Source organism: Sus scrofa, chromosome 2, assembly GCF_000003025.6.
Source record: "Sus scrofa isolate TJ Tabasco breed Duroc chromosome 2, Sscrofa11.1, whole genome shotgun sequence".
NCBI lineage: Eukaryota > Metazoa > Chordata > Mammalia > Artiodactyla > Suidae > Sus > Sus scrofa.
In genome coordinates this window covers 10,789,406-10,799,888 of record NC_010444.4, presented here as the reverse complement: position 1 = coordinate 10,799,888, position 10,483 = coordinate 10,789,406, and positions in this window count along the sequence as shown.

The window sequence follows — 10,483 nt, the reverse complement described above, 5'->3', positions numbered from 1 at the left end:
TTCCATCTTTCACTTTCATTTCCCCCTGGCATCCCGCTTTCCCTGCATCCTCTTGCAGTCATAATCCAAAGCTAGAATGTTAGAAGGGAAAGGCCACAGGCATCCTTAGGTCCTACTTGCCCACTTGGTGAATGCAGAGTCTGAGGCCCAGTGGAGGGGCCCGGAGGCTAGGGCACTGGTTCATGGTAGCTGAACTAGGAGGGAACCACTGCCTGGGCTCCTGAGTGACAGAGGAAGCTCTTGGATGCAATTCAGATTGTGCAAATGCTGTTGAGAGGAAGGAAGTGGGGGCACCTTTAAGAAGCTTGTGGCGCCATAGGGCACCCACAAGTGAGTCGTCGAGATTGAGAGAGACTGACCTCAGATGAAATCAAAATCAGGCCTCAGCCCTCCCCTTCTCAGAGCCCTTCCACACACTTGGATTAAAAGCCAGCCTGGGAGTTCCCCTCGTGACTGAGTGGTAACGAACCCGGCTAGTATCCATGAGGACTTGGGTTCAATCCCTGGCCTCGCTGTGTGGGTTTCGTATCCAGCATTGCCCCAAGCTGTGGTATAGGTCGCAGATGTGGCTCGGACCCCGAGTTGCCATGCCTGTGGTATAGGCTGGCAGCTGCAGCTCTGAGTCTACCCTTAGCCTGGCAACTTCCATATGCCCCCAGGTGGGGCCTTAAAAGGATTGGGACAAAAAAAAAAAAAAAAAAAGGAAGAGAAAAGGCCAGCCTTCACCCTGACCTAAAAGCCCCACAGGATCTGGCCCCTGGCCTCTTCCAACATCACACAGCCCCATGTCCAGTCAAGTTCAGCCATAACAACCATCTTTAGGTTTCCCACCTGTGCCAAGGCCCTTCCTGCCTCAGGGCCTTGGTCTCTGCGGTTATTTCTGCCAGAACTGCTTTTCTTCCAGATCTTTGCATGACTGGCCTCTTCTCTCTATGTAGGTCTTGGCTGGAATGTCTCCTCTTGGCAGGAACCTTCCCCAATCATCCTGTCTAAGTAGTTGCCTACCGGATTTTCAGCACCCTCTGTCACATTGTCCTGTTTTAATGTCTTTGGAGCATGTTAGACTCGTTCAATGACTAGTTTTCTCTTTCAGTAGAATAGAAGTTCCATTGATTCAAGGACCTTGTTGAACTAACTTCCTTTCTTCCTTTCTTCCTCCCTCCCTCCCTTCCTCCCTTCCCTCCTTCCTTCCTTCCTTCCCTCCTTCCTTCCTTTCTTCTTTTCTGTCTTTTTTTGGTGGCATCCACAACATATGGAGGTTCCCAGGCTAAGGGTCAAATCAGAGCTGTAGCTGCCAGCCACAGCCATAGCCACAGCCACAGCCACAGCCACAGCCACAATGTGGGATCTGAGCTGCGTCTGTGGCGCCTACACCACATCTTATGGCAATGCTGGATCCTTAACCCACTGAGGAGGCCAGGGATCGAACCTGTATCCTCGTGGATACCCGTTGGGTTCATTACCACTGAACCACTCTGGAAATTCCCACTAATCTTTTTATTGTCTCCATAGTTTTGCCTTTTCCAGAATGTCACATAGTTGGAGTTCTATAGTATGTAGCTTTTTGAAATTGGCTTCTTTCATTAGGAATATGCATTCAAGGTGCCTCCATGCCTTTTTGTGGCTTGAGAGCTCATTTGTTTTCGGTGCTAAATTGTATTCCATCGTCTGATGGACCACAGTTTATTTATCCATTCATCTGCTGAAGGACATCTTGGATGTTTCCAAGTTTGGGCAATTATGAATAAAGCTTCTAGAACATTGTGTGCAGGTTTTTGTGTAGGTGTACCTTTTCTCTCTCTCTCTATCTCTCTCTCTTTTTTTTTTTTTTTGGCCACACTCGCAGTCTGTGGAAGTTCCTGGGCCAAGGATTGAACCCACAACACAGCAGTGACAACACCAGATCCTTAACTGCTAAGTCACCAGGGAACTCCCTGGATATACATTTTCAACGTCTTTGGATAAATATCAAGGAGCATGACTGCTGGATCATATGTTCAGCTTTTCCAGCACTATCTGTTGAAGAAGCTTGTCTAACTTTTCCCTTTTTTAACCTAATGACTGCCTGTGCTTGGCAAGTAGTAGGTGCTCAATTAATACTAGTTGAGTATGTAAATGGAAAGAGTGTCCCAGGCCAAGGTTTGTAAGAACAGCCTCAGGAAGGCTAAAAGCTAAAATAAATGGAGTCTTGCAAAAGCTGTAGATATCACCCAAATCTGGCCTGCTAAACTTTCCTATCAGGTAAGAAGCCAAGTCGTGATGGAGAGGACAAGCCCATTCAGGGGTACAGGTAATGCGGGCGATGGAGAAAAAGCAGTGCTCTCCACCCTGGGTTCTATTTCAGCCGTTCTGGTCAAAGACAAGTGCTCTGGATGAGGTGGGCAGAGATGGGAAGACGGGAGTCTCCCAGTCTCTCCCAGGTGCTCTGACCAAGCTGTGCCCACCTCTCCTTGGAGGAACCTCAGCATCACCAGAGTGTGCTGACAAAGCACATGTCCCTTTTCAGACTCAGCTCTGTCCTCTCTTCGCAAGGTCACTAGGGTGGAAGATGTGACAAATGCCATCCCAGAGGGCTGAGCCTTGCAAATGAGAATACCGACCTACCACCAGGGACTTTCAGGGGGTGGGGGATGAAAGGAAGGTCCTGAAAACAGCGTGGCCAGCAGAGCAAAGCCAGGAGAGGAAAGCATCAAAGAAAAGTGCAGTTTCTTCCTTGCTGTCAGTCTCCATCCCCGAGGGGTGTGGGGACCAGGAACTAGAGTGGGGAGACTGGGGAAAGTCCCTGAGACCTGCTTAGCTGAGTAGGGGCAATTTGCCTCTCGCGGACAGCGGAAGTAGCATTCTGAAGATGGGTGACTACCACTGAGGCACGTGTTTACATCCACGACCCGTGTAAAGGGCTGGAGAGCAGGATTTCAGACCGAGGAGATCCAGAGTCAGTGGCCCATGACTATGATCCAGACACATGTGGTTTGGCCCACATAGCATTTGGTTCTGGGATGTGACGTTTTTGTTCTTTTTTTTTTTTAACTGAAAAAAAAAAGTTTAAATTTAGGTCCCTAAAACCTCAGACATGTTCACATGAAAATCAGGATTTCTGCTCAACATCACTAATTTGGAGACATGCAGATCAAAACTGCAATAAGGTACCACCTCATACCAGTCAGAATGGCCTTATTAATAAGTCTACAAATAACAAATGCTGGAGAGAGTGTGGAGAAAAGGGAACCCTCCTACACTGTTGGTGGGAATGTAAATTGGTAAAATTACTATGGAAAACAGTATGGAGGTTCTTCAGAAAACTAAATATAGAACTACCGTATGACCCAGCAATCCCACTCCTGGGCATATACCTGGACAAAACTACAATTCAACAAGACACATGCACCCTATGTTCATAGCAGCACTATTCGCAATAGCCAAGACATGGAAACAACCTAAATGTCCATCGACAGATGAATGGATTAAGAAGATGTGGTACATACATGCAATGGAATACTACTCAGCCATAAAAAGAATCTAATAATGCCATTTGCAGCAACATCGATGCAACGAGAGATTCTCACACTAAGTGAAGTGAAGTCAGAAAGAGAAAGACAAAGACCATATGATATCACTTGTATATGAAACCTAAATTGTGGCACCAAGGAACCTATCTACAGAACCGAAACAGAGTCACGACATGAAGAACAGACTTGTGGTTGCCAAGGGGGATGGGGAGGGAGTGGGAGGGACTGGGAGTTTGGGTTTAGAATGGATGAGTAATGGGGTCCTATTGGACAGTAAGGGAACTATATCCAGTCTCGGGATAGAACATGATGGAAGAGAGTATAAGAAAAAAATGTAAGTGTGTATATATATAATTTGCTGTACAGCAGAAATTGATACAACATTGTAAATCAACTATACTTTAATAAAAAATTAAAAAAAGAAACCCAGGACTTCTGGGTGCTCTTGAAATTGGGGAGAGTCTGGCAACTCTGGGCCCACATGGAGCCAAGTGGTGGCCGCCTCTCCCCCCACCTCCCCCACAGTGTCTAGTGTGGCGATGCACGAAGTGTCCCTGCATATTCCCCCCTTGGAGGCTGGTGAAGGAGCTTTTCACCTAAGCATCGAGCTGCAGCTGCTGGTGGACATGAGAAAGGCAGGGACGGCCCTGGCCTGCAAGCTGGGGATGGCTGGTGGCAGTGGCTTCTCCCAGGACTTCCTGACAGTCCTCTGCCAGGTGAGAGACACCAGGTTGTAGGAGTCTCTTCTTGGAATCCCAGACCCATCTAGAAAGGCCCAGGATGATGTGGCTTAGTGCTAGTAGGACAAAAAAAAAAAAAAAAAGAGCCTTGGTGGTCATGTTCGACTCTAGGCTGATCAGGCCCAATATGGAGAGTAGGCTTCAGTGGGTACCACTTTTCAAAATTCACTGGGCAGTGATCAGGAAGGGGGAATGGCCTTGAAATCCTGCCCGTGGGAAAGACAATTGGGCAGCTCCTCCTGGTTGTCAAATCTCCATAAGGCTGCTCCTCTGAGAGGACTTCTCTGTCACCCTCGGAGCTTAGGAGAAGAGCTAGGATATTCAAGATGCTGGTTTTCAATTTTGAGCATCCTTCCCAGCAGTTCTCAAAGTGAGGTCCAGGGAACACTAATGGGTCCCTAACACCCTTCCAGGGATCGATGAGGTCAAAACTATTTTCGTAAAAGTTTGGAGACAGAAGTTCCTTAGTGGCTCAGCAGGTTAAGAATCCAACTTAGCATCCATGATGATGTGGGTTCGATCCCAGTACTTGCTCTGTGGGTTAAGGATCCGGCATTGCTGCAAGCTTCAGCATAAGTCACAGATGTGGCTCAGATCTGGTGTGGCTGTGGCTGTGGCTGTGGCCAGCTGCTACAGCTCAAATTTAACCCCTAGCCTGGGAACTTCCATATGCCACAGGTGCGGCCCTAAAAAGAGAAAAATTTTAAAAAGTGTGGATTCGTAATTTGCCTGGTACAAAAGCAATGATAGGAAAAACTACTGGTGTCTTAGCATGAACAAAAACAGGGGCATTAAATTCTACTAGTAGAATCCTTCTTCTTCTTCTTCTTTTTTTTTTTTAATGGCTGTACCCACACCATATGGACATTCCCTGGGCCAGGGATTGAATCCAAGCCACAGTTGAGATCCCAGATCCTTTAACCCACTGCTCTGGGCTGGGGATCAAACCCACAGTTCTGCAGCGACCCGAGCCACTGCTGTCGGATTTTTAATCCACTCCTACTGGTAGAATTCTTGAATTCTTCACCCCCATGCACTCAGAGTAAAAATAGAAAAAAAATTTTTTTTGCTAGTTTCACTTAAGAACATCCTTAAGCAAGCAGTCGAAATCATTACTATTGAATCACAATTTTTGCCTACACAGATTTTTAATATTCTGTGTGGCAAAATGAAGAGTGAGCATAAAACACTTCTGCTGAATATTGCAGTACAGTGGTTGGCTCCAGGAAGAGCAATTGTGCGATTGTCTTTGATTTGCCATCTGAACTAGTTGATTTTTTTTTCCTTCATGGAACATCAACTTTACTTGAAACTATGCTTATTCTGACTTAAGGATTTGGCAGAGAGTTTTTTGAAAATCAATGAAGCGAGCGTGCCACTTCAAAGAAAATAACCGATAATATTTGTTGCCAGTGATGACATTGGAGCTTTTCAGGGAAAATTGGAATTTTAGGAACTAGTCTTTGCCACAGTGATCTTGACAGCCTCCCAATACTTAGTTTCCTGATGGGATCAGAGATGATATTAATGAATGTGATTTTTTTTTTACATTGCATAATATGTCAACATCTGGAATATCTATATAACTCTATGAATTAGTATGTTCCAGAAGGACCAGGGCATGTTATTTCAAAATCATGCATGGATAAAAGATCCATTCAAAGTGCAAGACAGACCAATGGATTTTAGTTTAACTGTGCCTTAATGTTCACTAATGTTATTTTGGATCCCATATTGCATCTAACCTTTAGAAACTATCACTTGTCAAGTTTTGTAGGAGAAGACTAAAATTACCTTAAAAGGCTATTAAAATCCTCCTTCTTCTTCCAACTGCGTATCACGAGGCCAGATTTTTTCCCATATACTTCATCCAAAACAATATCTCGCAGCAGATTGAATGAAGAAGAGATAGGAGAATCCAAGGGTTTGTGATAAAGTCAGATATTAGAGACATTTTTAAGCATGTAATGCAGTGCTACCCTTCCCAATAACTGGGGGGAGGTAGCATATATGTATCAAGTTTTCATGAAAAGCTTTATTTATGTTGACATGCAATGAAATTATTGTCGTTATTTTTAAATGAATTATATAATTATTTTAAATTCTCAGTTTAATTTCTATCATGGTAAATATGGATAGCTATAATTCACATAAACAACGGTTCCTGGGGGTCCTTGATAATTTTTCTTCCTTCCTTTCTTTCTTCTTCCTTTCTTTCTTTCTTGGTTCTTTTGTCTTCCCTTCCTCCCTTCCTCTTCTTTTTTCTTTTCAGGGCCACACCCACGGCATATGGAAGTTCTTAGGCTAGGGGTCAAATCGGAAATGCAGCTTCCAGCCCACAGCAATGCCAGATCCGAGCCTCATCGGCAACTTATACCACAGCTCACGGCAATGCTGGATCCTTATCTCACAGAGTGAGGCCAGGGATCAAACCTGCGTCCTGATGGATACTAGTCGGATTCATTTTTGCTGTGCCACCACGGGAACTCCTCTTGATAGTTTCTAAGAATGTGAAGAGGGCTTGCGGCCAAAAAGGTTGAGAGCTGCTGCCCTATTTGTGCTGAAAGATGGGAGGTAAACCCCACAAAGATTTAGGTGGCTGCCCTATTGAGGAAGATTGGGGGGCAGTCCAAACGTCTGGGGTGTGCTGGGACCCCTTCCGGGGTAAAGAATAAGCTTTTTTACACCTTACATCCCCTACCACTAAGTACATGGTGGGGCTGCTTGGACTTTGGAATGTATGTCATTTTTGAGGATTCTGTACTGACTATTTAACCCATTCTGAGTGGGACTCAGAGTAAGAGAAGAGAAGGTGCTTGCAGCAGGTCCAAGCAGAGTGCAAACCACTGTGCCCTCCTGGCCATAAGACTCACGTAGTTTAATCGGAGCCAGAGACACCAAGATGGCTAAGGATGCTGTGTGGCATCTCTGGAAGGCTCTAAAGGAGGAGATTTTGCAGGGAGTTTCTGTCGTGGCTCAGCATGTTAAAAACCCCACTGGTATCCATGAGAATGCAGGTCTGATCCCTGGCCTCACTCAGTGAGTTAAGAGTCCAGAGTTGCTGAAAGCTTTGGGGTAGGTCACAGATGGGGCTTAGATCCCGTGTTACTGTGGCTGTGGCGTAGGCTGGCAGCTGCAGCTCTGATTCGACCCCAAACCTGGGAACATCCATATGCTGCAGTGTGGCCCTTAAAAAGAAAAGGATTTGCAGCACAAGCCTTTAGGGTCCTGGAGCAACTCTACAACCCCTGCCACATAGTGCCACTTGTCGTTTGAAAGTCATCTCCTGGCAAGCTCCTGGGCCCTGGCAGAGACTGTGCCTGAGGATAAGTCCTGATCTGGGTATGATTATACACACCAGGTTGTAAGATCCAGGAAGAGGGTAGCAGCGACTCACCGTACAGCTTCAGGCCCAAATAGGTCCCGAAGTGCATATAAGTCACATAAAGCAAAGGTCCCCAGCTCTGTTGTTTCCATGTTTCTCTTTTAACTCACACCTCTGACCACAAGGGAGACATTCCTGTTGGAGGAAGGAAACCTCAGGCCTGGTTCCCAAATGGCACCGCATGATAGGTTGTTACTAATTAGAAATGGACAGAAGGAGTTCCCATTGTGGCTCGGCCGTAACAAACCCAACGAGTACCCATAAGGACGCGGGTTGGATCCCTGGCCTCCCTCAGTGGGTTAAGGATCCAGTGTTGCCATGAGCTGCTGTGTAGGTCACACACTCGGCTTGGATCTGGCGTGGCTGTGGCTGTGGCATAGGCCTGCAGCTCCAATTTGACCCCCAGCCTAGGAACTTTCATATGCTGTGGGTGTGGCCCTAAAAGGACAAAAGAAAAAAAAATGGACAGAAGCTGCACTACAGCCTCACTTAGAGGTGATTCTAAAGGACGATGAGGAAGGCAAGTGCTCCCAGCGGGCTGAGATGCGAGAGTACCACGGCCCGTGAAGGAAAAGTGGCTGGAGGATATACATGGACTCCTGGGCGGCAACCTGGCAGGAGCAAGCCTGGAAAATCAGAGACAAGGATGCTGGAGGTAGAGGCATGGGGACGGGTCTCCGGAAGTGGGCACACAGCCTGCAGAGCTTTGTCTTCGGTTAATACCTTGCAGAGAAGGTGTACACAGGGAGACTTCCAACAATCAAGGGGGCCTGGTGGCTTTTCCTGTGACGGTTTCCAGGGTCTTTCCTTTGGCCACACCGGTGCCAGTGCAGTGGGTGGCAGGAATGGAGGGGACCCATGCGGTGGACATTTCTGAGAACCACTCATGAACCTGAGATTGAACCCTCGTTGCACATAGTGTGGCCAACTCAACGGTGCATCCTTCCACTGACGTTCCTCCTTTTCCTCTTTCACGCCTTCTCGTTCCCCTCTCCCTGGGATCAGATGCCCAAATAACCTACCTGCAAGCAAGGCTCTATTTGGGGGGTGGGGGCAGGCTTAGATACTACTCTGTCTAAAATTGTCACCCCTTCCTGGAACTCCTAACCTCCCTTCCTCAGTGCTATGCATTTCCTCCATATAATCTACTCATTCATTTTGTTTACTGTCTATTACGAGACTTAACCACTAAAAGGTGAACTTTATAAAAACAAAAAAAAAGGCTTTATTAAAAAAAAATGGGGGGGGTCTGTTTTATTCATTGCTGAATCCCCAGTACCTAGAACACCTGAAGAAGTTGTTTGAATGAGTGACTAAGTGATGAGGGTTGATGTACGTACATTTAGGGGCTGAATATTTGGACTGTGGTAGAAAACGCTGGACCTCAGGAGAGGCAAAGGTTGACTGTGGCTCGTTTGAGGATTGTGGTCAGGATAGAGGCATCTCAGGACTCAAGACTGAGGAGTGGGCTTGACTTGGGCTGGAAGCAGGGCTTGTCCAGAGTGCAGAGTCCCCTAGAGCCAGAGGCTTTCCTGGCAGAGGTGCCCTGTTTCAGCCAGTCTTTGCCGTTGTCTAGGTGAGGACTCCCCCTCCCCCAGCTAGGCTGAATTGCCTTTGTTTAGAGCTCAGGCTCTTGGGTTAGACAGACTGAGTTCAAAGACTGGCCCTACCACATCTCAGCTGTGAGATCTTGAGCAAACACCTCCCTAACTTCTGTTTCCTTATCTGCAAGGCTGTGTTAAGGATGGTGCCCATTTAGTTGGGTTGTTGTGAGAAGTGAGGGAGGGAAAGCCCATGTAGAGCATTTAGCACAATAGGAAGCGCTCACTAAGTATCAATCAGCATTATTATTATTATCATTTTGACCACGCCTATGGCATATGGAAGTTCCAGGGCCAGGGATGGAACCCATGCCACAGCAAGGACCCACGCCACTGCTGTGACAACACCAGATCCTTAACCCACTGAGCCACAGGGGAACTCCAGCATCAGCATTAGACTATCCCCTATGTTGCTTCACCAGGAGTGCAGTTCCAGGACCTCCCTTCCTTCCGGTCAGGAGAAAGATACAGCGTGGACAAAAAATGCCTGAGTTGTCCACAGGAGGCAAAGAAACACAAGGTGTTCTTGCAAACTGAATTCAAAAAGTCCTGGCTCCAAGAGTTATAAAAATGAACACTTAGATTTGGGGACCCAGCTGGGTACACCTTCCAGCTTCCTGTTCAGGGCTCCTTGTCCATGAAATATGGGCTGTTTCAGATGTATCATATCAGTTCCCCAAGATGCTTCCACCATGCCATCCTGCCTCTACTTACCCTGTGTGCTCTGCCAGGAGCACCCCTCTCACCAGCCTATACCTGCCTCTAACTGCTGGAACCTACCCATCCTTCTGTTTGTGCTGCCTTTCTTATTTCATTTCTTTTCCCTTCCTTTTTTGGTTTTATAGGAGGCGTTCTCCACTAATTGCTCTGCTAAGTTAACATACACAATTAATTTAGCAAAGTCAGAAGCTAGTTAAAATTTTGTGCTTCTGCAAATAATAGACCTTTTAAATTCTAATCATTACTTACCAAATCATTTGTTATAATTTCCTGGTTCTTTATCTTTAAAAACAAATTTGGAGTTCCCATTGTGGTGCAGCGGAAGCAAATCTGACTAGTATCCATGAGCAAGTGTGTGTGATCCATGGCCTTGCTCAGTGGGTCAAGGATCTGGAGTTGCCATGAGCTGTAGTGTAGTTTGCAGTTGAGGCTTGGATCCTGAGTTGCTGTGGCTGTGGTATAGGCTGGCAACTGCAGCTCCGATCCTACTTCTAGTCTGGGAACTTCCATATGCCATGGGTGCGGCCC